The following is a 27577-nucleotide window of genomic DNA, read 5'->3' as shown; positions in this document are numbered from 1 at the left end:
TCTTCCTGGCCCTTTTTCATAAAATACATTCTGTAGATGTCCATAAGAATTTCTCATTTGCCTGTTTCAGAACTTTACTGAAATTCCATCTTCCCAATGAGGTCATCTTCAGCTACCCTCTCTAAAATGACACCACTGCCCCCAACACTCCCTTTTCTCCATTCTCAGGTTTATGCTTTTCTGTAGTACTTACACACCTCTACCATACCATAGTTTTCAGTTACTTATTTGGCCCCAACTAGATTATAATTCTGCAAACTAGAACTTAAGCTCCATAATAGCAAGATTGTTGATCTGTTTTCTTCACTGCAGTGTTCCCACTACCATGAAATAGGAGCTCAATAAATATTTATGATTCAGATGAAGAATCTGAAATTCACAAGCCTCCTCCCGAGGCCAGTGTGACTGAGCATGGAAATAGCCCAAGCACCATTCTCCAGATCAAAGCTGGAACCCTGGGTGGATTGGGAGAGGGGCAGTGGCAAAAAAAATGGCAGGAATATTAAAGAAGTGTTAGGAAGGCCAGTGAGAGAAGGCACTCTTGGATGCTCATTGACAACAACACTGACTTGGTAAGTGAATAAAGACATGTTTTACATCTTCTAGATGTTATGTATGTTCATGATCAGTAAGACTGGTTTGTTTTTATTGGTTTCCTGGTAATATACTAAATATAAGTTATCCTGTGAAGGAGATAATAATAATACTAACCAGAATCATGGTAATAATGGCTAGAATTTATTGAAAACTGTTGCAGTTATCACTAATAACTATCCCACAATCAGCTTAAAACAACCATTTATCATATTCATAGATTCCACAAGTCAATTCAAATGACACACTGTGAAAAGTTTTTCTGTGCTTCATGATGGCTAGAGCCACAGCTAGGAAGACATGATTGCTGGGAACTGAAATCAAGTGAGGGTGTCTTTATTCGCACAACTGGCAGTCAATGCAGGCTGTTGCCTGGGACCACAACTAGAGCTTTTGACCAGGTACCTACCTATGGCCTATCCATGACCTGGGCTTCCCCAGGGTAACCAGCCTTTTTCTATGGTAACTCAGTGTTCCAAAAGGGAGTATCCCAGGATACAAGGCAGAAGCTGCAGTGCCTTTCATGACCTATCCCCAGAAGTCACAAAGCATCATTTCCACCATATTCTGTGGTCAAAGCAAGCACAAGCCACAGAGAGGACATGAACCCCACCTCTTGATGTCAGAGTAGCTGATCACATTGTAAAAGGACATAGGGGATGGGAGAAATTTTTGCAGGCACCTTTGGAAACTCACAAAGACTATGGTATGTATTTTACATAATTATCTAATTTAATTCTCATAGGATCCCAGTTAGATAGTCAGCATTATTTCAAATTTTAAATAAAAGAAAACCACACAGTAGAAAGTTCAATGATTTGCTCAGCATCACATTGTGGACATCTGGCGTTGCTGAGAGACAGATGAATGTAACTCCAGAGTTCACGCTGTAACTAATATACCTTCCCCATGGCCAGGGGAGTCTCAATAAATAAATGATATGAGGTTGGGGCAATAATGCAGAAATCAAAGGGATTGAAAAAGGGAGATGAGTAGGAAAAGAAAAAGAAAATTAGTTGGGGCTAGGGCACAATGATGTTACCTAACCAATGTTCAATTATCATGTAGTGATTTGATTTATTTTACTTAACAGGATAAGGAAATAGAATAGATAATACCCTACATCTAATTCCTCCTAAGTTAACACAAACCAAATATTTAAAATTTAATTAGAAAATCAAACACCATCAAAGTTCCATACTATCCATTTCATTCCATTATATTGTAAACATTTTGAAGAAAGAATCCAATTGTTTGAATGTTCTCAATATTTTGCTCTTTAAATGTTTAGTGGATGTAACTCAATGCCAAATTTAGCCTGTTTTCACCCTAATGACTTCGACAAAATAGCTACCATTTATTCATTGAGCAAATGGAAGTAGTCTGATGATTTTTTAATGCTACCTGGAATTATAGTCAGTGCCTTTTTGATAATGCACTCCTGGGCATAAACTTACAGATTCTGCTTTGTATTGAAAAGTTCACATTAAATTACTCTTCTCTGTGAACATAATGGTAGAAAATGGAGGACTCAACCAGCTGATAGGAAGCCTGTTAGAGACCATTTCTTTGCCCACATATCACCTGATCTCTGGAATACAGCATCCTCATAATTCCATTCCTGGTACACTTCAATGGCTCCCCCAATGTCCTTGCAATGAATAGCAAAATACTTACCATGGTCACAAAGCTCTGCAGGGTCTAGACCCTGAATGTCTCTCAACCCTACCTGATGTCCCACCTCCTCATTGCATCTGTCTTCCAGACATTCTGAATTTCTTTAATGTCTTTGAACATGTCAGTGTTCCTCTCACCTCAGGGCTTTTGCAAATGGTAGTTCTTTGACCCAGAATATTCTTATTTCCTCCATATATCTTGCCAACTCTATAAGTCTCAGAGCAACATCACTTGCTTGAGGATGTTTTCCCAGATCTCTCTGTCCAGGTCAAACCCTCTATCCCTCAAATATGCTCTTAAAGTAACAGTCCTTTCCTTCAAGGTATCCATTACAGTATGACTTCACATTTATTTTAGTGTGATTCTTTATTTTCTAACCCCCTCAGTAGACTGTGTGCAAATACGGGTGCATATTTGCTCTGTAATCCCCAGCATTCAGCACAGTGCCAGGACTGCGACTCAGTAATCACTTATTAAATAAGTAAATGGATGAATAAACATTAAAATGAATTAAAAAAAACTATAATTCAGATTTTTGAAGGTCTCAGTCTCTTTCTTAAAAGAATCATCATTATAGTCTTCCCATATCCAGAGCTTTCTAATCTTATTATCTCCATAGTCCACAATCTGATGGCAGGCCAAAGCAATATTAATAATGCATAATTCACACATGATTTTCACTTTTAAGGAGTTTCACATCAACTACAACATTTGAGTTACTGATAAAGAATATGAAGCTCAAAATTCCCCAAAGACACAAAGTTAGAATTCTAATCATACCACCAAAACTCCTGGCCAACCTGAAAAAAGCAAGGTGAGGAACTGGAAATTGGGTCCACTGCTGAAGACACATTGGGAAAGATATCTAAAAATAGAGGTATTTCTTCTTAAACCCAACACAGATTTAACTTAGTTAAGGCTTTATTTTGGTAAAGTTGAGATAGATTGGGTCATGTTATCTGTCTGGCCAGAGAGTATACCTGATAGGGAAGTATAAAAGTAGAAAAGGGGGGCAACTAGGTGGCTCAATCAGTTAAGCATCTAAGTCTTGATTTCGGCTCAAGTCACATTCTCAGGGTCATAAAATTGAGCCCCATGTCAAGCACCATGCTCAATGAAGAGTCTGCTTGAGATTTTCTTTATCCCTCTGCCCATCCCCACCACTCCTGCTCTCTCTCTCTTTCTCAAAAAGGAAATCTAAAAAAAAAAAAAAAAAAAAAAAAAAAGGTAGAAAAGAAGTCTATCAGGTTATTCCATGGCTAAGACAGCAACTGCTACCAGTTCTCCTTTATGTATCTGTTCTGTGCTTATTCCTTTTATTGTATAAGCAACCAACTTAACATAGATTCTGCTAGTTTTGATTTGCCTGTACAATGCAATTTAGCATTCCATTACCCAATTGGCTCTCAATGTTTCCTGTGAATACTCTTAGTCTCATAACTAAAATAAAAATTGGTAGGAACTGTATTTAAGTACAACTCAGTACTCCACATTCAAGGGTTTTATGGACCATTGGACCCAAAAACATCTTTTACAGGCATCATTGGACACCAATCAATCCCAAAAGAGATGACTAAGTAACTCAGTACAGATTTTGACACTGCTGAGTTAGAAAGACAAAAATTGGCGTCCTAAGTCCGCTAGGGATTAAGAGCCCTGGAAACTCTTCATACTTTCCTTTGGGCATCTTAAAGACCCATATACCATAAATACATCAATCTTCACAATGGTAGAAGCCCTGATTCAAATCATCTCAATACTTGATTTTGAGTTAAGGTAACCCAGGACTTCTGTTGGCTCTAGCCTTCTGCTAGAAGCAAAAATAAATCCTCTCTGGAGGAATACTATCTTAGAACTCTGATATTTACCCTGATATTTTTTTTCAAATACAATGTCTGAAATTCAATAAAAACCAACAACGACCGAGAAGAAATAAGAGAAAAGGATCACAAACCAAGAGGGGAAAGCAGACAATATTAACAAACTCATATGGGATCCAAATAATAGTGTCATGAGATAGAGACTATGTTTAATACGTCCAAAGGATGATACACATAATTGAGAATTTTGATAGGGAACTGGAAACTACCTAAAAGAATCAGGTAGAAAAACATAACCGAAAAATATGATAATCAAAATTAAGAACCCAAAGAAGGTTTTTAATAGTCAGTGAACCTAGCTGAAGAGTTAGTGAGCATAGGTCAGAAGAAAATATCCAGAATAAAACAATATGATCATACTGCATTAAAAAAAATAAATAACCTCACTGAAAAGGGTGGAAGGAAAAAGTGCCGACCTAAGTAACTCTGGAAATGAATGGGATATTTGTAAGATCAAAAGTTAAGGAAATTGCACATAAGCACTGTTTTCTAGTTGGTAAGATCAAAAGTTAAGGAAATTGCACATAAGCACTGTTTTCTAGTTGGTAAAGTTGTGTCCCATAGGGCACAAGTTAACAACTCTGAACTTACTCCACATACATACCAGAACTGAACAGTTAAGTAAGTGGACAGCAGATAGCAGTTTTTCTCACTGATGGAGAGGGAGTTTACAGATAAGCGAGAGGAGCTAGAATGATCCACGTAGTAATGATCAGAGAATTATAGCCATCAAATTGAACTCATATTTAGCTTAATATAGTTACAGATAGTTACATGATCTCTGTAATATTTACACATATACCGTATAACATTTATAGGTATGTATACATACATAGTTAGTATACACATATAATACGTTCTTGCCCTGTCAGGTGACAGAGACTAGAAGCAATGTCACCCTAGTAGCAATAAACACACTGAGCACCCAGATCTTGATTTCTAATACCATTATCCAATACAAGAAACCAGGCCTCTTCATAGAAATGGTTGGTCCTGGGACTAGAATAGGAAATATTCAAAATAAGCCTGGGAGGAATTTGTAGTACCGAAAAATAATGAAGTGCTCTCTCTCTCACACACACATACACACACAAATATACAAAAAAAAAAAAAAAAAACAAACCCAGAGGATGTGCTATGTCACAGGAACACAAAATAGAAGAGTTCCCAAAGGCCAAAGCTGGGAGAAATTGAGTAACAAACTAAATAATATATAATGTAAAGTTACATTATAACTCCAAGTATAAAATAAATGTCCACAACATAAATAAATAATTGAATAAAGAAATAAATTGGAAAGAAGAGACAAATCTCCCTTGCAGAAGAATTCCAAATAATTTATATAAATATTCTTCCCTTGAGGGGGAGCAAACCTCTTTACTCCTTAAGTGGGAGCTATGCATAGTGACTTCTTTTCAAAGAATACAGTATGGAAAGGGGGGCAAAAGCATAACTTTATAGTGGAGAAACCTGTTAACGACATTAGCCAAATGATCAAGGTCAAGATCAGAGTGATAAGTCATGGTGATAGTGCATACTCTTGATATGGCATGACAAAAATGGCTGCTTACCTCTGTGGACTTCCTCCCAAAAGTCCACAGCCCTAACCTAGTCATGAGAAAAACATCAGCCAGGAGGAGGCTAAGGAAATTAGATAAGCAAATGTAATCTGGAATCCTAGAAGAGGATAAGGACATTAGATAAAAAGTAAGGGAATCTTAATAAATTGTGAACTTTAGTAAATAATAATGTATCAATATTGGTTCATTAATAAATGTGGACTGTATAAATAGTTATAATGTCTGATGAGTTTTAACATACATGTAGAATTAAAATTTGTGACAAGCAGAACATTAGATGGGAAAGTGACAAATGCATTACCTTACGGGAAAAGTAATTATCTATGGTTTATATTACTTGTCTAATAATGATGATGATGCTAATACGGCATTATGGTGAAATGCTTATCATTTTCTATGAAAAGTCACCTGCTAAAACTGTATTATTTTATAAACAAGACTAACATGACTCCTGTCTGTTAAACTAGAATGTTGGTACATGGTCCCTAGATAAGTAAAGAGTTCCTGATCTTAGAAGTCCAAGCAATGCATCTTGCTTTAATATCTTTTAATACTTACAATAGAGGTGACTGGATTGGTTAAGTGTCTGCCTTCAGCTCAGGTCATGATCCCAGGGTCCTGGGCTTGAGCCCTACATCAGGTTCCCGGCTCAGTAGGAAGCCTGCTTCTCCTTTTGCCTGCTGCTCCCCCTGCTTGTGCATTCTCTCTCTCTCTCTCTTTCAAATAAATAAAATCTTAAAAAAAAAAATACTTAAAATAGCAAGCTAATAAAACATAAAACACATTTTAAAAATGTGGTCTCTTTAAAAAAAAAAACCTCTTTAGATTGCCAGCTCTTCTTCTGAATTAATAAATTTCAACTTAACAAACAACCTTTAGAGAAAGTGGGAAAGGTGGGGTCCAGTTGTATACTGTTCCTCCCAAGAGCACAGTGAAAATTTTAAATTCTCAACTGCAACATGGTTGCCATATCATATCATAGAAGAGGCACCAGTTAAATGAAGCAGGACAGTGAAATGAGATTCTTTTCACGTTTCATAGAACACAGGGATTTGTGGGGGGGTTTTGTGGGGGGTAAATACTGAATGTAATATTTCAATCATACCTGAAAGAACACGAGTTAATATTTCATAGCTACTTAATCCACTCATTCAGAAATGGTAATGCAAATGTTCAAATATTTATGCTTCGTAGGCAAAACATGGTGCCCTGAATTATTGTATTGTGCTTTCTTATGCCACTGACTTACAATTCATTTCAGATCAGGTAACCAGAAAATCACTGTATTCACCAAGGGAGCACTAGTGGTAAAGTCTTTATACGCACAATCCTTTCCATTATTATTCACACAGAAGCCTTACTTGCCTCCTTGAATAAAATTAAAACATCCACCAAAGTCAGTGATTAAGGAAAGGATTAGTGTAAAAAGTGGTGTGCCTTTAATTGATCTGATTGCAATTTCCTATCTACTTTGTGTGTAAAATTCAAAGGTTCTTGTGAAAAGAGTGCTTCCACTGTAATATCCTGTTATTCCTGGACATGAGTGCCTTTAATATAATCTTTCCACCTCAACCACAATGAAAGTTGTATGGCCCGGTTTTCAACCCCATCCTTTAATGCTCCTGAAAATGTTTTGAGAACAGGAGTAAGGTCAGGGAGAAACTGCGTTATTTGGAAAGCTTTTTACTCATTTAGTGCCCTTCTCTCCACTATCACTACCCCCAGGCTATCAAGGCAGAAAATCAAGTTCAGACAACTACTTAGACCCTTTAGAGTGAATTTCAGAGTTAAGAGGACCTCAGGCACCATGCATGACTTGCCAGAGAAATCTGTCCTCTTCTACACTGTAGCAACTTCAGAGTGTAGATGGTGAAGGAGAGGAGCAGAGCTCACCACTACCCATGTCCAATACCTGTACCTCAACTCAATTCTGTTCTTTTCAGAGATGCATTTCCTCTTCTATCTCCTCCCTGGCCTAAACAATCTAGCAGCACTGAGGGACATTAAAACCATATATTGTCATCAAGGACCCCTTGACATGAGGCTCTAAGAAGGACCTATCACCTCTCTGGTTTCCTTTCCAATAATGCATAATTCCAATCTAATCATAAGAAAACATCAGACACACAGAGACACATTAGGAAGAAATAACTGAGCAGCACGTGGGTGGCTCTCCATTGGTTAAATGTCTGCCTTGGGTTCGGGTCATGATCCTGGAGTGCTAGGATGGAGCTCTGAGTTGGGCTTCCTGCTCATTGGGGAGCCTGCTTTTCCTTCTCTCTTTGCCCCTTCCCCTGCTCATGCTCTCTCTCAAATGAATAAATAAAATCTTTAAAAAAAGAAAAAAAGAAAGAAAAGAACTGGCTAGCAATCTTCAAAAGTAACAAGGTTCCAGGGGGGTGCTCTTTAATAGCTCAGTGGGTTAAGTTTCTGACTCTTGATTTGGGCTCGGGTCAGGATCTCAGGGTCAGATCAAGCCTGGGTTGGGCTCCGTGGTCAATGTGTTTAAGACTCCCTTCCTCTAATTAAAAAAAAAAAAAGTGTCAAGTTTCCAAAAGACAAGGACATCCGAAGGCACTATCACAGACTGTTGGAGACTATAGAAACAAGGTGACTAAATGCACTGTTGCAACCCAGACTGGGTCTTAGAACAGAAGAAGGACGTCAGAGGAAAATTGGTGAATTCCTACTAAGTCCTGTACAACAGCTAACTATTGTACAGAGATTAATGGCATAGTTTTCATACGTGTTCTCTGATCATGCAAAATATTTGCATAAAGAAAGGCTGAGTGAAGGGTACTGAGACTTTGCATTTTTTAACTATTTTATTAGGTGTAAATTATCTCAGAATGTAAAAATTAACTATTAAAAAGGCAAAGAGAAAATAAAAGCCACCATAGATTGTGATAAAGAAAGAAGGAAGAGAAGGAGGAAGAAGAGGGGGAAAAGAAAGAAGGGAGAAGGAAGAAGGAAGGGAGGAAGGGTAGAGGGAGGAATGGAAGGACAGAAGGAAGGTTCTCATTTAAAGAGATATTTGTGAAGTTTGAAAAATGCTGACAAATTCCTCAGTGGATGTGAGTCATTCATTTGAAACCTTTCCAATCCACACAAGGTCAGAAGGTGACATAATACAGTGGTTAATAACACAAACTTTAGGATAAAATGTAGCTTAATTTAAGACCTGACTTGACCACTTATTAGCACTGTCTCTAATGACAAATTACTTAGTCCTCTGAAACTCAGTTTTCTTATATGTAAAGTAGGGATGCAAATAGTACCAACTTATAGGTTTGTGATGAGGATAAAATGGAGTCATACATATTAAGCTCTTAGCACACGTCTGGCACATGAAAAGCATTTAATAAATGGGAGCCATTAATATTAGCACAGAAACTGACACTAAAAATTGTAATTCCCTCATTCCCTTCAGCTTTATGGGAATCTTGTCCATCCCCCAAGTGCCGGTGGAACCTCAATATCTTCATAAACCTATGATAAGTTCTCTAACCCATTTTACTTATGATATATACACTTTGTAGTTATCATTATCAACTTATGTGTGGTGGCCCTAGTCCATCAATTTGAATATATGATCCTTGATGGTAAAGACTACCTTCTTATATTTTCCTTGGCATCAATGCTGAATACATAGTAAGTATTCAAAAAGGCAAGGTTTATAATCATGCTATTTTTAAATGTTTCTAGGGGAATCTTGTACCACCATAGATTTAATCACTGGGAGTTTAGAGGCCTGTCAAAACAGGAGTTGAAAAGGTAAACATATCCTCAAAAGCCCTTTAAAAAAGAAATAAAAAGTCTTTCAGAATCTTCTTCACTCCAAATGCAAACTAAATTAGATTCTTCACTGCTGTCTCTGGGGTTTATGTCATGTGTTTTTCTCTTGTAAAGAAGGTACTTTCAAATAAAGTCTCTCAGGGATTTCCGTAGACACATTTCTTTGGCTGAAATCCATTCTCCCAGGAAATTTACCCAAAATTCTTAATAACTTCTACATTCAGATACCATGACCACAGACAACAGCAGGAAGAGAAACATCATTTTTAACAATTCCCTTATACAGCATTATAGTTTCTTAAGTGCTTTTAAGATTTTTGTTTTAATTGATTCTCATAAAAACTCTGAGAGACTGTCTAGAAAATATTATTATCCCCAATTTGCAGATGAGACAACTGAGGCCCAGGCTTGCCAAAAATCACACAATTAGGAAGTTGCAATTTTAAGTCACTTGTCTCATTCATTGAGCATTTATTGAGTGTCTCCCATAGGCTCCCACTCCCATACACTGTGTGCTCCCTCAGCTCACATGCCTGCTTCTGTCAGAGTGTTGTACTCATCTTGAAGGACTGCAATCATCTACTTCATCATCTGAGTCCGCCCCTGGACTACAAGCTTTTTGTAGGCAAGTATCTGTCTTGCCCCAGCTGTACCCCTAGTACCCAGCTCTAAGAAGAAACTCAATAAAGCACTTGTGGAATATATGAATGGAGACAACTAAAAAAATGGTGTTAAAGGATGCACCAAAAGAGCTCAAATTAATTGTTTTGGATGAATGCAAATGACATCTTCACTTTTGCAGGTCTTCACATCTTATAACCCAATTCTTCCCAACAGTGAGACTGACTGTTGGGAGATAACACAGTCCACTCTTGGGGAAGGAGAGAAGCCAGTAAGATTAAGTGATCATTGGAAAAGCATGAAATGAAGTCTGGTTACTATCACACTCTCAGCTAAAGCTTGTTTTATCTAAATAAGTTTTAATCCTGACTTTGTCACACTCCCTAGGCAACTCTTACTTTTTCCAAAGAAAAGGATAGAAATGATAACTTTTGCCTTGATGTTACCAAACTAGAGGGAATTAATGCTTCTAAATGAAAGTAAGAGGAGCTCATTGACTCCTAGAATGGTGAAATGTTGAAATAGATTCCTAAGGGATTGGAAAGTCAGCCCCTGAAAATCTTCAAGAAGACAATAGAAATCCATGTGATACATTCACCTTCCTGAGCCTTTTTCAGCTACAGCAGCCTAAGTCTTACTTGGCTTCCTATCCTACATTCTGCATCAATATTATTGCTCCAACCTCCTTCCTCGCAACATCTCCTTCTTTCAATTCATAGCCATTTGGTTGTACAAGCTCTACCTTCAGAATCAGAACCATGAAACATTTGCAGAACTTGTGGTTTTTCAGAAAGTTGGCAGAGAGTGTCTTCTCCATAGTGATGGCATCAACTTCCCCATGTGGGAAAAATGCCAGTCACTAGTAACAGTATCTGATGCTAAGCAACCAGAGTGGTTCCAGGAGGCTGTGTGATGTCTGAAAAGAGTACCAAACAGGAATTCGAAGACATAGTTCTGGCCTTGACTTTTACAAACACTTCAGTGTGACCTTGGATAAATCACTCAGTTTCTTTGATGCTCTATTTTATTTTCTCATCTCTAAAGTGAGCATGGCATGGGGCCTTCTAGATCCTGTGTGCTAAGTTCTCTTGTGCTACTGACAACTTTTCCTGGGGGTGGCAAAGGGTGGGGAACTCTTGACAACCAAAGAGCCTTTTCTTCCAGACTAATTAACAGTGTGGACTGTTTTTTCTCTTGTTCCAGAAAAACTGAAAACAGTTGGGTAGATAATGGAAGTTAATATGTATTAGTTAAAACCAAAGACCTTGTCCACAAAAGGATAAAGAATAAATCACCTGTAATTACTAGAAAAACAAAAGTCACAAAAGAAAAAAGATGCATAGTAATTTATATTTAACCTGCTCTAAATAAAAATAACCAACGGATAAGTTCACTGTTTGGACCATCTGTATCTGATAAGCATAAGTTTAAATCCTGGCACCATCTGCTCAACTGGAATTTAATACTGTATCAATCTGCCAAATCACAATTATGATAGCAAGGACAGCAGCTTCATGGCGTGTGATCTAAATAGTGACCATTCTTTAATAGGATGAGAAACCAGAGCCAAACCAACTTGGACGGAAATTATTTTAGTGCTTTATGTTCACCCTGATTAAAACCAAATAGAGGCATGTAATTGGCAGAACTACAAGCAGCCGAACTTTCAAGATGGGAGAAACATTCTGAGTTGGGGCTCAGAATACCCAAGAACCTAGCACCAAACAGAAAGAACCAGGAAGGTAGAGAATCAAAGCAGAGATTTAATAATATACCTGTCCATCTAGGGCAAGTCACTCATACCTAACCACATGACCTAGTGTCATAGATTAGTCATGGGGTGTTTTTCAGTGGGGAGCAGGCAAGCCATTAAAACGTAGTCCAGTACTGAGATAGTTATTGCCAACACAAGAGATCCTTAAATTTTGAGACTTTTAAAATCATCTTATCCAAAGCCTTTACTTTATGAATGAGAAAACTGAATCCCACAGGGTTAAGCAACTTTTCCAGGTCACCTCCCAGCTGGTAGCAGAACAAATCTTTCCCCCCAGACCAATGCTTATCCCATGATGCCTCCCCCAGAGTCCCTGTAGCTAAAGGCATTTACACAGATCTTTCTCTTCTTACTAAATAACATCATATGTTTTTCAAGCTACTCACATTGTTGCCTTTGCTAAATTTCTCCACCTATCTTACTATACTAGAAGCAAGTTTCTCTAAGATAGTGTCTTTCATAATCCTTAGCTCTATTTCACAAAATATGAGTTATTCATATTTTGTATTATCTCTACATCACTATGGAAGAGTTATATCCATAACTTTTAAGTAAGCATAATTAATAGCACAATGTCTATCATACTTGATCCTAGACATATCAGACTAACCACCAGTTCCATAAAACTCACTGGAACCATCCCTTCAAAGATCCATGCACATCCTGTTTGCACCTGCTGTTCCTTCCACCTGAATGGCCCTCCCTCATTCTGTCCTCCCCCACCACCAGCCCAACTCCTGCTCATCTTCAAAGACCCAACTCAAATGCTGCCTCTTCTTCAGAGCTCTCCCTGACTTCATCCAAAAGACAGAATTCATTTCTCCCTCTGCATTTTATTTGTTCCTAGATCCAGTACTTAACTAATTATCTGATGACTTATATTCATGTTTGTGTCTCCACTAGAATATTAGCACCTCAAGGGCAAAGACAGGTTTTACTATCTCCAGCATCTAACAGTGCTTGGCATGCAGGGGGGCCTACGTAACTGTTTTGTTGTTTAATGATGTCAATGCTATAATAGAGTCATTGCCAAGATCTATACTATTTTTCTTGTTCTACACTCCAGACATTGACAATGACCTTTTGGTATAAAAATTATCACAGTCAGTAAGTACTGGGTAAAGTACACAGCACTGATAAGAGTTTGAGATACAGAGAAAGAAGGAAGATGTTCATACTCTGAAGTTACTTCAATTCTTTCGGTGCGTTTTGTGTCTTTTACGATAAGAATCAGACATTAAAATGTTTCGAAAGGGCATGAGGCTCATTCCCACAGACATAAATTTTCAATAGTGAATTTAAAAATACCTGTCTGAAGTTTAATAATAGGTAATATTATAGTATAATTTTCTATCTAAAAAGTTAAAAGAAAATCTTGCATTTTAATAATAATAATAATAGCAATAAAAAACTAATATTTGAGCAGCCCCAGTGGCTCAGCGGTTTAGCACTGCCTTCAGCCCAGGGCGTGATCCTGGAGTCCCAGGATCGAATCCCACATTGGACTCCCTGCATGGAGCCTGCTTCTCTCTCTGTCTGTCTCTGCCTCTCTGTCTTTCTCTCTCTCTGTCTCTCATGAATAAATAAATTAAATATTTTTAAAAACCCTAATATTCATTGATGGCTTACCCATGAGCCAGGCACTTCACTAAGCACTTTATATTCATAATTTCATTTAGCCTTCTCAGCAACTCCATAAAGTAGTTACTGTCATCATTCCCATTTTATAGATGAGGAAAGTGAATCACCAAGAGTTTAGGTTAACTTGTATTTACAAGTTCAGAAAGAAATAAGTGGTTAGTTAGAGTGAGGGTTTGACCAAATCAGATGTATTACACAGCCCTTGTTCTAGTTAAACACAAACTATGGAAATCAAGAGCTCAGTTAATTTGCTGAAGCTCCTGGTGTTAATCAGGAGATTGAGGACATTAGCTTTGCCTTTCTTAGCTATGGACAGGGAAACTATATGCTGGGAGAGGCACTAGAACCTCCAAAGAATGGGGAAACATGAGACTTACAGGAATCCAAAGGAATACATTGTTAAAAGGTTGAAAACACCCAATCAGTAGACTAAGCTCTGTGCATAACATCAGGCTTATTACCAATACAAAATGATTCCCCCTGAAAGCATAAACTGAGAACATTTTAATTCCATCAGCTGGGTGTACTTGTATACTCTCATGTGTTGGAAATTGAGCTCAGCTTTAGTGAGGCTAGTGTATATATTTCCTGGCAATCATTTATTTATTGCTCATTGGACAGCTTTTAGCTTTCATCCAAAGAGACAGTGATATATTTCTGTTTTCATTAGGAGAGAAGAAAAGGCTGAGGTCCCTTTAGGGAGAGCTTGGTTTCTTATTTTTGATCATAATAATTGTTGTCTGTGGAAAGGGAAGAGATCATAATGAGTATGGTTTATATATGTATTAACTTCTCAGTATAGTGCATTATAATTTGCTAAGTGTTCTATACACATCATCTTATTTGAGCCATTCAACAACCTGGTGAGGTACGTGGATTTGTTCTCATTGTCTGCGGGAAGACCAGACTCGGTTTGCCCAGTGGCTTGCCTTGGCTCACAGAGCTGGTAAGCAGCACAAGTGGGGCATGAAACTCTAGCCTGATTCCAAGTCTAGGATCCTCTACTAAAACAGCCACTATATTCATTGGTCTTTGTGGATTGAGTGAAGTTGCTTAGAAACTACCCCACTGGCTCAGCACCTCTTATGTCACCCAAACAACTCGTGATCCCTGAGATGGAGAAGAAATACATGTAAATATAAGTGATTCAACCAACACAGGCTGGAGTAAAAAAGGAAGTCAATAAAATGTGTGAATCTTTTCTATATTACACTTCTCATAAGACAGTTAAAATCTGAACTTTCTCTTGTGGAATGAGGCTGGTGGGCACCAGTTTTAGAGACCAATGGCCAGAGGCTCTACCAAATAGGGAGGTTTGAAGAATTCATCTTGACTTGAATTTGGAACATCCAATGGCCACATCAAAAGGAAAAAATAACTCATTTCCTTCCCATAACTGAAAACTTGGCCACTGATATGATACCTGTTTGGCATCACATGACTGGGTAATGTAAATACTTCTGGACAAAAGCAAAATACAATAATTGAAGGTTAGGTTCTTTACAATACATCATCTCCTCCTACTGGTTTTTTTTTTAATTTTTAAATTTTTTTTACCTACTCAGAAAATATTATAATTGTGTTTTAAACCTTGGAGACTTTTATCTAAAAATACTATGGTGTCCTAGGTCTAAAACAGATAGATACTGTAGAGATTCACTAGGAAGTACACTCATTAGTATGTTGTAATTCTTCCTTTTCCCCTTCCCAGCACTGACTGCCAGAACAGGAGAGGATTTATCACAACCAGATAAAACTGGCCAGCACAATTCAAACACCTGGGTAATTCTGCCTTATCTTCCTGGGTAAGCTGGGTTCTTTAATGTTCATTATCTGTCCTGTTTATGGAAGAGCTAAAAGTATAAAACAAGAAAAAGCTGCCTGTAACAATGGATTTCACTTAACATACAAATAACGTAATAGCACAGTCCTTTGGGGACGGAACTATGATGGACAGCGCCTGAAGTCATTATCACTAAACTCTTTATTTTTTGCAAGAAAACAAAATAAAAAGGGATGGAATGGAAAAAGAAAAAAAGACCTCTGAGTAGGGCTGATATGCGAGCTTCAGACATCTCTTCTTCCTTCCTTGTCTCTTTCCCAAGCTCAGGAAGAAAGCTGTGATGATTAGACTCCCTGCAGGTTTTAAAATTCAGATGGAAACAGTCGACCTTGATGGTATCGGAGCTCTCACAATGTAGATTTCAACATAATAAAGTAATGAATTTAAAATGATAGCATCAGAATTTCATCTGGGATGGATGGAAAATGGCAACGATCACACAGCCTTTGCCTCTGCCTGTGCCTACAAGAACAAATTTTTTTGTTTTGTTTAAACTTTCACAATGATGCCATATTCTTTTATTTAACAGTTTATATATGGTTTCCTTTATGAGACTGGAGGCTCACTAATGCTGGAAATAAGGCAGGTACCTGCAAAGCACTTAACAAAATCTAGAAGACACAGTTCTACAATGAATGAAAAACAAGTGCTCTGCCTGAAACAGCTTCCATGTTTCTAATCTTGAATTTGAAAAGTAACTACTGGGGCACCTGAGTGGCTCAGTTGGTTAAGCATCCAACTCTTGATTTGGGCTCAGGTTCATGATCTCAGGGTTCTGAGAAGGATCTCCGTGTAGGGCTCTGTACTCAGTGGGGAGCCTAGGATTCTCTCCCTCTTCCTCTGCCCCTACCTTCTCCACTCCACCCACCCCTGAGCTCTCCTCACGCACTCTCTCTCTCTCTCTCTCTCTCTCTCAAAAAAATGATAAAAGTAACTATAAAACCTCACAGTCTACTGATGAATCTGTAAATGATGTCCGTGAACAATTTGAAGCTCCTTAAAAGGGGACCCTCTAAAGTTTCACTTTGCAAGACAGTAGCCATTAGCTACCAGTGGCTACTGAGCATTTGAATTATGGCACATGCAACTGAAAAGCTTGATTTTTACATTTTATTTGGTTTTAATTGTTTTAAATTTTAAAAACTCATTTAAATTTAAATTTTAAATTTTCATTTCATAAAATGAAAAATATGTAGAAATATATTGAAAGGATAGTAGTTTTACGTATTGGATTAGATACAATATCTTACTCAAATTAATTTTACTCCTTTTAACTTTTTTTTTCCACTAGAAAATTTTCAGCTATATACATGGCTCACTTTAGGTTTCTACTGCTCTAAAGATGTTAGACTCTCCTTTAGGGATAGAATCTACCTTGGACCTAAGAGAGGAATCTATTTTAGATTCCACCAAAAGATGTTTATTTTCAAGAAGGAAAAAGACTATGTGGTAGCATGATCACATATCTAGAGCCCAAGTTCTAGAAACCTGTATCTCAGGTCTGAACCCCAGCTCTGCTTTTTACTAGTTGTGCAACCTTGGGAAAGTTGCTTAACCACTCTGAGCCCATTACTTTGAGTGTTCAGATAGTGGATAGAATATATTCAGTAAGTGCTCAGAATGTATTAGCTATTTATTACTATTGTTGTCCTTAACAATTCTAAAATACTGTTATTGTTATTTGAATATTATAAGGAGATTACTTGGAATTCCAAACATGAATTTAAGAAAAATTCTGATCTTTTAGACCATATATATGAATTTACAAAGGAATAATAGTCTACCATTTGGCAAACCATCAAGACTAGTTCCCTCTTCTTAATGAAGAATTAATGATATGATTGGAAACCTTTGTCCTTTCTTTGTGTGGTGCTACCATTTCTGGACTACTCTTGACACCAGAGAGCAAAGTATAGCAGAGGATGGGGAGGGACTTTTCGACTTCATAGCTTAGACTAATACACATCCTATATAAGCAGTATTAATGGAGAGTGATTTAAGCCTATACTGCTTTGGCTCCTCCTCCAACCGACATTGTAGGAAGACACATCATTGATACTATAACTAGATTAAAGCATAGAATGAAAAATGAGTCATAGATAGGGAATTATATTAGCATGAAATAGCAATTTAGGAGGACATATAATCTGTATATGAATTTGCCCTACCAATCTATATCCCCACTAAATATAAGTATTATGAAAGCAGAAATTGAATTCATCCTGAATCCTTAGTACTTAGAATATATCTGGTAGTGAGTAGGTACTCAATAAATATTTATCAAATACATGAACGAAGAGACTCAGTAAGCCAAATAGCTTAAAGGAAGAAATGTATGACAATGGTCCAAAAAAGTGTACCCCAAATCATAGTCAGATAATTACAAAGTGTTCTGAAAGCATCAAACAACAAGATATGATTTTTGCTAACACTAAATTAATGATGCAAACAGAAAGAAGACACTGATAAAATGTTTTGTGGTTCTTTGGTACCTACAAGTCTCGCCAGGATCTAGGATAAAGTACAGTAGCTTACCATGTCATGTGAGGCCTTTCACCATCTGTTCTATCTTAGCTTTCTAGACAGAGAGCTGCTGCTGCCCCCTGCCCTTAAGTTCTAACCATGAGGTTCAGGAGACAGGCCGTGTTCAATCTCAATTCTGTGCCTTGACACCTGCTAGTCCTTTTCCCTATAATGCTATTCCTTGTCTTGTCTTCCCAATAAGCTCCTCATTCTTTATGACTGTGCTTTTTAAAAAGGCCACCTCAAGGAAGACATCTCGGATCATTCCACACTGAATCAAATACTTCATCTTCCATTTTCCCCCCAATACTCATATCAATTCTATATTGTAAAAACTTCCCATATTCATATAAAACATATCCCTTTAGTCAAGTATAAAGATCTTGTTGCATAAATCAAATCACAGATTTACATCTTACATGATAGAAATTCTGAAATAAAAACAATGTCTTTGAAATACAGTTCTCACATATATACCTTTTTTTTGGCTTGATTTTTTTCATTCCTAATTGAAAACTCATTCAACTGACTTAAATCCAATGATACTCACTTGCAGAATACCTAAAGATTTTCCCCTTTCAGAGGATTCCTCTTCAGAATACCTAAAGATTTCCACCTTTGTCTCAATTATATTAAATTTATGAGATACATGCTTCTTATCACCAATATCAGCACTTTCATGTTCTAATCTCTACTCATTTTTTATAATCTAATAAAGGCAATAAAATATTCAAATAATGATTAAAATACTTTCTTATTGGCAAAGAGAATTATAAACTGCAACTTCATAAATACCTTTCATTCTTGTAGCCCTGAACATGGCACACTGTAGCACACTGGTGTTCGGTAGGTGCTTAATGAATCTAGATTGGTGAATGACAGGTTTGGTAGGCAAATGACACAAAACATTTGCAAGTTTTCAGCCCCTTTAGCTATGACATAGAGGCAGAGAACATTCCATAAATAAGCCACCATGTACAGTGGGTAAGAGAGATGAGTCTTACACACTAGATTTAAGTCCTAAGGCTGATGCCTCTCAGCATTGGGATCTTGGACTTAATTACCAACACCCAGTCTCAGTTTTTCTTTCTACAATGAGGACAATAGAGTTGATATGAAATTGAAATAACATTAATCTTGTGCTTTCAATACCAGAACAAATGATCTTTGAATACTCTCAACCTCTCTTCCAATGATCACATCTTCACCCTCCCTTGGCCACATACTTTCATGGTCCTGGCCCACACTGTGTCATTATCAACTACTTGACCCTCTGTAAGCCCAATTTCACAAGTCCCACCATCTCCTCCTGACTTTCTAGCTCATTTTCTCCAATACTAGATTCCAACAACTCTTTGACTCCCTAGAGACTTCAACCCACTGATCCTGTACCTCTTCATTGTCCTTCATGCCCCCACTGAATATCTCAGTAACTTAAAATTCAATAATCAGTTATTTTAATAACTCTCTTGCATACAACTCATCTACCCCCACTTTGCAAAACCTTACACCCAGTGGTTAAAATCACATCTGGACCTGCTCTCCACATGCATCCATGCAGCTGGAGAAAAATGTATAACCATGCTAAATGGTTTCACTTTAAATTCATGGCCACTTGCTTGAAGGGAGTCCTTAATGCTCCCAGTCAATAATACAACCCCCTAGTTCATTCACTCTTCACCATCCTAGCTAACTATTTTATACTGTTTTTATTATCTTCAAACCTCAAATACTTCCTTTCCCATCCTCAGTCTTGAAGCTGCTTATTTTCCTGAACAAATAGAAGTGGCCCAAAGGAGCATCAGTAAGTTCCTATGAAAGTATACCAACCATATTTATACCCATATATTCTATTACTATTTCATATACATATATATTACATTTTCATACATATCTATACATATATGTGTATACATTTACTGTATCTATTACATATTTGTACACCCTATTACTCTGGATGAACTGATGAGATTCATAACAGAGGGTAAACTCTATGCACTCAATCCCATTCCTTCTTACTTATCCAAGGCAACTCTCTCTCCTTCCTCTCCTATATTGTCTGTTTTTTCCCTAACAACTAGAACCTTCCTGTCAGCATACAAGTATACTGTTTCTTGTACTATCTTTCTTAAAATCCTCTTTTGATCTTATTTTCTGTATTACTAATTTCAATATTTCACTTTATAGGAAGGCTCTGTACTATCCAAGGTAATTTAGTAATTAAAAAAGCATTCAGTCTTTAGAGTCAGATGGACTTGACCAGGGTCTAAATCTTAATTTTATTATTCACTAGCTATGAACCTGGGTAAGGCTCTTCCTAGGTCTCAGTTTTCTCTTATGTAAGATGGAAAAAATAATCCTCACCCCCTACAGTTGTTCTGAAGAGAGAACATGATAATATCTACAAAGCACTTTGCTATGCGATTTGGACTCAATCAGTGGCACTTAAAATTAATGTTAGAAAAGAGTAAACAGTTACATGGAGTAAATAAAACACCCTAAAGGGGATCCCTGGGTGGCTCAGCGGTTTGGCGCCTGCCTTTGGCCCAGGGCGCAATCCTGGAGTCCTGGGATCGAGTCCCACGTCGGGCTCCTGGCATGGAGCCTGCTTCTCCCTCCTCCTGTGTCTCTGCCTCTCTCTCTCTCTCTATGTCTATCATAAGTAAATAAATAAATAAAATTTAAAAAAAAACACCCTAAGACATGGGGAAAAGCCAAGAGTTTCATACCTCTTTATTTCTAGGGTTCTAGGACTTTCATCAAGATTTAGAAGGGAACAGGGCTAAGAAGGTCAATGGCTTTTAAAACCAAGAATCGATGTTTGGGGTTATAACCTTGCTGCTGTATATGGCCAGGCTACTAAGGTAGTATAAAGCTATCATTAATATAAAATACTTAAAGACAATTATATTAAGTAACTCTTCCCAAAGTAAAAACTAGGTGAGCTAAAAGAGGAGCTCGTTTTCAGTATTTTTTATGATTTAAATAGTGTTTTGAGTTCTCGTCATAAGTTCACGTCTAAATGTGCCTTTTCTCTGGGGACCAACAATGCCCGCCTGGGAATCTGGATTAATCTTGCTTATGACTACCTCACTCATTCCACTTTTGCTACTGATTCTAGAACCAGAAATTGCTAATATGCCTCTGTGTTTTTTCACTTTTCAAGATTTTATACATTTGTATGTATACTTTTTTCTTTTTTTCTTTTTGCTTAGGTATTTAGGAAGACAAGGATAAATTCTTCCTATTCCACTTCAAATGTTTTTGACATCTTTTTGTACTATGAAATCTTGTGCTTCTTCGTATTTGTGGTACCTAGGAAATCGAGTTCTTAAAAATAATGCTGTGTAGGAGTCTCTGAGAGAAGAGATTGTGTCCCAGAAGTTCTGTGTGGGTAACTGAGGACAGATTCGCAGATTTCAGCCCAATCTGGTTTATTTTTTTTAAAGCTGTATCACGGGGGAAATCGTGCTCTGAAAGACTTGAAATTTGAAGGGGAAAAGAATGGGAAATCATCCCTGTCCAGCACCTTCTGCCATCCCACCCCCTCCTGGAGGCTGTATGTGGGCTCCTCACTTAATCTTGGGAGGTGGCTCCCTTGAAGAGCTGCTTTTGGCAGCTCAAAAAAGATAGCACTGCCATCTGGTACTTCTGTGGTATGGCATGACAGTAAAGAGTATGAGAACTGGGGTCGGGGCAACTGGGGTTTTTTAATTCTGCTTGTCCGAGTTATTAGATCCTACAGCAGCAGCTTGGGTCTGAGGGATGGAGAGGTTAAAATACAGCCTCATCACCCACCCTCGGTCTCCATCAGCTTACCTCCCCCTGTTCTTGATATGAACAAATGAACTTCTCTCAAACTTAACACTACTTGGTTTTCCTCTACAGAAATTCTGCAGCAGCCACCAACAGTGACCTTGAGGAAGTTGAACTTCTCTGAGCCCCAGTCTCTTACTGTAGAGTTTTCAAGAGGATTGAATGAGAAACACTTGATGTGAACCTGACACGGAGTTCAGTAAAGGATAACTATGATCATTGTAACATCACAGAGTTCAAATACAGGTCGTTATGTACCTGTATTTTCTTTCTTTCTCTTCAGGAGGACTTCAGCAGCAAATTAAGATAGCAATTATTTGATTACATTACATCTGGTTGTTTGGAAGAAAACTTGTTTTCCCATAAAAGGAAGCAAATTACCAAGGCAAATCACAGACCATAAACAATATGAAAATATAGCTATGATAAAAAGTGTTCCTGCTGTTTTTATATAGAAGAATATGGCTGATATGAGGTATATTTCCAAACATCCTCAAAATAGGTTTTCCGTTTACAATTAATTCTTCATGTCAAGATAGAAAGCGCCATTTCAACCAGAGATTTTACCATAGTCTTTTAAGGTCAATGGAGAAAATATACATTATATTGATCTGATAGAATAATATACTAACTGTAGGCTTTATCACAGTTTAGAAAACAACTGCAAATGTACTAGGTAGAGCACATATGAAGTTGGTTGGAAAAACTATTTTCCAGGCTTTCTTTTAATAACAATGACTCCCATCTCTTGCGTTGTTACACAAAAATTTACAGTAGTTAATTAAAGTAGTTACCTTTCTTTCTCCGTAATATACCAAAGATAAAGGCAAAATTAATTTATTTTTGCTCTTTATTTTTTCTAATAATTGCCTTTCTTCAATTCATCCTCCATTTATACTTGTCCTGAGAATGAAACATAAGTCAAATGAAAATAAAAGAAGTAGAACACACAGCTAAGAACCTGACCAAAAATGTAAAAAGAAAATCTTTCGGCATCCCTGGATGGCTCAGCATTTTAGTGCCTGCCTTTGGCCCGAGGCGTGGTCCTGGAGTCCCGGGATCGAGTCCCCTGTCGGGTTCCCTGCATGGAGCCTGCTTCTCTCTCTGCCTGTGTCTCTGCCTCTCTGCCTCTCTTTCTCTCTCTCTCTCTCTCTCTCTCTCTCTCTCTGTGTGTGTGTCTCTCATGAATAAATAAATAAAATCTTTAAAAAAAATTTTTTTCAAAAGATGAAAATTCACCATTTGTTTCAAATGTCTGGGTTAGGGTTTTCCAGCTATCCTGAGCTCTGGGTTTCCTGGAACTGCCCCAAAGGCCTCCAGAGGAAAAAAAACAGAAAGGAGAAATGGAATGGTGAAGAATGTCTAACAACCAGTTCCCACTTAAATCAGAATGATGCCACTTTAAAAGATTCTGTATATTGTCTTCTACCTAGGACTTCATTTAAAGCCCAAGATTCAAAGAGAGGAAACTGAAGCATGGAATCACGAGATCCTGCATCTCCCAGGGTGCTCTGATTTTATAAATCCAGTCGGTACTCTCCCTGGTGTGAAAGATACACTACAAGCTCCCATCCAGCATTACAGTTTATGGGGCTTCAAAAAGGGATTTGTGTTTATCCATTTGGCCAGTACCTTCACACCATACGTCTGTGATCATGACGCAAGTGGAGGAGATCAGAATAGACCCCACATATGTTGACTGTGTGCTACTCAACCTTATACAATAAGAATGCTAGTGCTGTAGTCCCATTAAAACCCATTTGCGCATTTTGAGCATGCACTTCTAAATGACTTAACAACTTTCCAAATGAGCAGATTTAATCTCTCTCTTCTTAAGACATCCTCCTGATGTTCACTCAAGCTAATATCTGCCTTCATAGCACACATCTATTCAAGCAACATCATTTTCTTTATACATGTCATACTATCCAGCTCCCAGTGTCCTATGAGACAGTGAATTAAGTCCATTATTTCCTTACACAGCTAGGGAACCTGAGTGTTGGAGAGACTAAGTAACTCGTCAAAGCAAGTTTCCACTCTTGTCTATATCTGTTATCCATCTCTCAGGATTTACCTTGGGTGCCTTCTGCTTTTTCACTTTCATCCATTTCTACTCTACTAGCCAGAGATTATATATGTTTTATTTATATGTATGTGTGTGTGTATATGTGTGTGTATATATATGTATAATCAGTTGCCTTCACTATGAGAGGGAATCCTACTATTGTAATTTTACATGGCAGGGTGAAGTGAATAGAGAAAAAATAACTTATTGATGGCCTACACTATACTAGACTCTAGGGATACAAGAGCACTCCTGCCACCATAAAGCTTACAGTCAACTGAGGGAGAGAGAGAAAGTCAAGCAGATAATCACACGTGTGAACAGTGCTATGCTGGAAACACGGTGCTGAATAAAGAATAAGGATGACATCTTCTGCTTCAGCTAGGATGGTAACCAAAGCTTTTCCAAGGAAAACCTGTTCAAGCCTACCTGAAGGACTCAGAAAGGCAAGGAGTGCAAGGAAGAGTGTTTTGGGGGAGGTGATACAAATGCAGAGTCTTGAGGTGGCCGACAGACTGGCCTGAAAAAAGAACTGTCAAAAAGCCAGTGTAATGGCGTACCCTGGGTGGACAAGTGTCTTCAGAAGGGACAGGGGAGGCAAGATTATGGAAGGAACTAGAAGAACAGATGATATATGCTGTGTTTTTCCTTCCTCCGAGGTAATGAAGTGTGTATAGTAATAATCCAGAGTGAAACCAGTGGGCAGCCGCTGGACTTTCGCTGTTTGAGTGGGCAGGATCAGTTCTAATGGCTCCATATTCTCTCAGTTTCTTCTTCTAGGTCCAAAACATGCCGATGTGTAAGTTGAACTAAAAGAGCCTCGAGGTGACATACCTGGCTAATGATGAGACAAGCTAATAAGATGGCTTGACCCTGGCTTAATCCTCACCACACTGCCAAGAGAGGCTTCCTTGTTCCTCTTTTACACATGGGTGTTCTGAGGTGTAAAGAGGGTAAGACACCCAAAGATGCCCTCTGGGGAAGTGACAGAATGAAGGTTTTTACCCAGATAGTTCTGATACCATCAGTTTATCAACCACACCTTCACCGTTCTGTATAGAATGCACCCACGGTTAAAAGTAAACATCAAGCAAAACTGGAAGCAAATCTCATTCCCTTTCCATTTCATATTTTCTTTATTTAAAAATGTGGTGGTATGAATTTATTCATTAATTCAACAAATGCCTATGATCACCTCCTGTGTGTTCACACTGGGGAAGTTACTGACATTGAGTTGTACATGAAACTGACAAGGTAAGTCAGGAATCCTGAGTTAAAGTTAAAAGAATAATAATGACATATACCATTTTGAGAATCAGTATAAAGGAGATTACAGACATAATTGTAAAGTATCTTTAAAATCAATTGCTAGCCGTGTAAGGCTATCATTTAGCTTCTGATTTTGCATATATGCTTTATCAAGACAAAGGTTTCATGGAAAAGAGAACTGAAGAATTTTTTGAGATAGTGGTTCCTAGACTAATTAAAATCATTCAGACAGCTATCACTGGGAAAAAAAAATCTAAGGAGATTTCTCTAATAAGAAATGAAATGATTACTGGTGATCTTAAAGTTCTGCTAAGCCATCCTAGGATATAACTTTTATGACTATCAGTCAGCTAGTATCTTAAAATCAACAAATGCATTAAAGATTTAAGCATTTTCTCCTCTCCAAGCATTAAAATAAATTCCAGTTTAATTTCTGACACCCCAAGTTCAGATTAGGAGCTTCTTCTCTATTTTCATATCAATTTACACTTCCTCATCACACTAGATAGAAACTGCCCATTTACCAGTCTAATTTCTCCCTAAGCCATATGCTCCATGAAAGAATTGACCATATGCTCCTTGTTCACAGGTGAACCCCTGGAACTGCATGAAGTCTCTGGTGCATAGTAGGTGTTCAATAAATATGTCTGGAAGAATTATATGGGCCAACCATTGAAGAGATGTCTAGGAACCTAAGACACACAAAAGCAAAGGGCATACCAAGGTCACAGTGCCTGGCATTTACTCACAGCCAGAAGGCAGGGAACAGAATTATGTGTAAGTAACTTAGGCTAGACCTAAATCTGCCTGTTAATGAAGGCTGTTCTGATGAACGGATGTCAAGATGTGTTAGACAACAAAATTACACTTCACTATATGCCTTGACTGTGTGGAAGGATGCAGATGAAAGAAGGTTTGAAGGGCCAGCAGTTTCTAATCAATGGTGGCTATGCACTCTGTGAATCACTTCCCTGACACATTGTGGAAAAGTACTAGAAAACCATCAGCATGAGGATGTTGTGAGTCAGGATATCAGATCTTTGCATACAGATACGATATTTCCTACCCATCTTAATGGACAGACAATCCTACCAAAACAAAGAGAAGTACTTTTTATAAAACAGGTCCTTAGTAAGTGGGAAACAATCAGATCTTTTCAGACAAATATTTTACATTATTGAGCATCCAAATGACTAAAAAGGCCCTTTATGCCATTGAAGGTATCACACGTTATATCATTAGTCATTACTGCTCCATGCCACAGGAGTGTCTTCTCCAGAAGAGCCAAGCAAACTGCTCATTTTTTAAAAAATGAAATCCAGCCTATATTTTAAATATTTTTTAAAGATGTATTTATTAGAGAGAGAAAGAGCATGCAAGCAAGGGGAGGAGCAGAGGGAGAGGGATGAGCAGACTGTGCCAAGGGCAGAGCCAGATGCAGGGCTTGATCCCAGAACCCTAAGATCGTGCTGAGCTGAAATCAAGAATTGGATACTCAACCGACTGAGCCACCCAGGCTCATTTTTTTTTTAAGATTTTATTTACTTATTTATTTATTCATGAGAGACACACAGAGAGAGGCAGATACACAGGCAGAGGGAGAAGCAGGCTGTCTGTGGGGAGCCTAATGCGGGACTTGATGCCAAGACCCTAGGATCATGACCTGAGCCAAAGGCAGATGCTCGAGTCACTGAGCCAGCCAGGTGCCCCTCCCAGGCTCATTTTTTAATGCACACTTTTCTTACACAAATGGAAACTAACACTTTACTATGACAATGCAGCTCAACAAGTTGTACAGCTCCACACAGGTATCCCTCTATTTAAAGAAAAAAAGATATTTCACCTCACTGGCTAAAAAGCAAATTAAAGAGAACTGAATCCTATTTTCCATTAGAATTCCAGTGCAAATTTGCAGACACATGCCCACAGGAAAGATTTCCACCTGACATAACTGAACGTTTATGCTGTAACACAATGAGCCATGACTCCCAACCAGTGCTTGATGTGCTTTGCATCATGTGCCAGCTCTCCTTCCATGATTAGGGGATTTTCAGAACTGCAACACTTCCCCAGCTCTCAAGCCTCCCAGTGTTTTTAACTGTACCCTTCTGCCCCCACTAACAGCCATATACACCTTGCCCTTTTTCCAGTCCTTAGAATGTCTCTGCTGTTCCAAGGTCCCCTTTACAGGAAAGTCAACGTTACCAGAGTTTACCTACCCTTTTCTCTATTTAGATGCCTTGTACTGTTGATCTGGATAGCCTATTGTTTAAAACACAATATACAACAGCTCTATGGCATCTTAAGTGTTCCATCAAGTTATATATAATGGGTTGCCTTTTATTTTCACCAATGTAATTAATTGACAGTCACATTTCATCAAATATACTCAGAATAAAAGGTCGGTATAAATTGGGATGGAAAAATGGCAAGAGTTTTCCACTTTGGAATGTGACTGATGAATGAAAGTGGAAAGTATCAATTTCTTCCCATGGGCAG

The 27577-nt window shown here is 38.0% G+C and overlaps 1 protein-coding gene and 1 long non-coding RNA gene across 4 annotated transcripts in view; one reads left to right on the top strand and one right to left on the bottom strand.

Annotated features, from left to right (window-relative positions):
• The window catches only part of KCTD16 (potassium channel tetramerization domain containing 16), a 260521-nt gene that overhangs the window by 219580 nt on the left and 13364 nt on the right, over nucleotides 1–27577 (bottom strand). The window lies entirely within an intron of this gene.
• LOC118354143 (uncharacterized) lies at nucleotides 1092–21969 on the top strand. Its single transcript, XR_004814156.2, has 2 exons — nucleotides 1092–1300; nucleotides 21817–21969. It is a non-coding gene; the product is annotated as an uncharacterized LOC118354143 (long non-coding RNA).

The sequence above is a fragment of the Canis lupus genome, chromosome 2 (genome assembly GCF_003254725.2).
Source record: "Canis lupus dingo isolate Sandy chromosome 2, ASM325472v2, whole genome shotgun sequence".
In the NCBI taxonomy this organism is placed as follows: domain Eukaryota; kingdom Metazoa; phylum Chordata; class Mammalia; order Carnivora; family Canidae; genus Canis; species Canis lupus.
The sequence above is the reverse complement of the archived record's forward strand: the minus strand, read 5'-3'. Positions and strand labels throughout refer to the sequence as shown.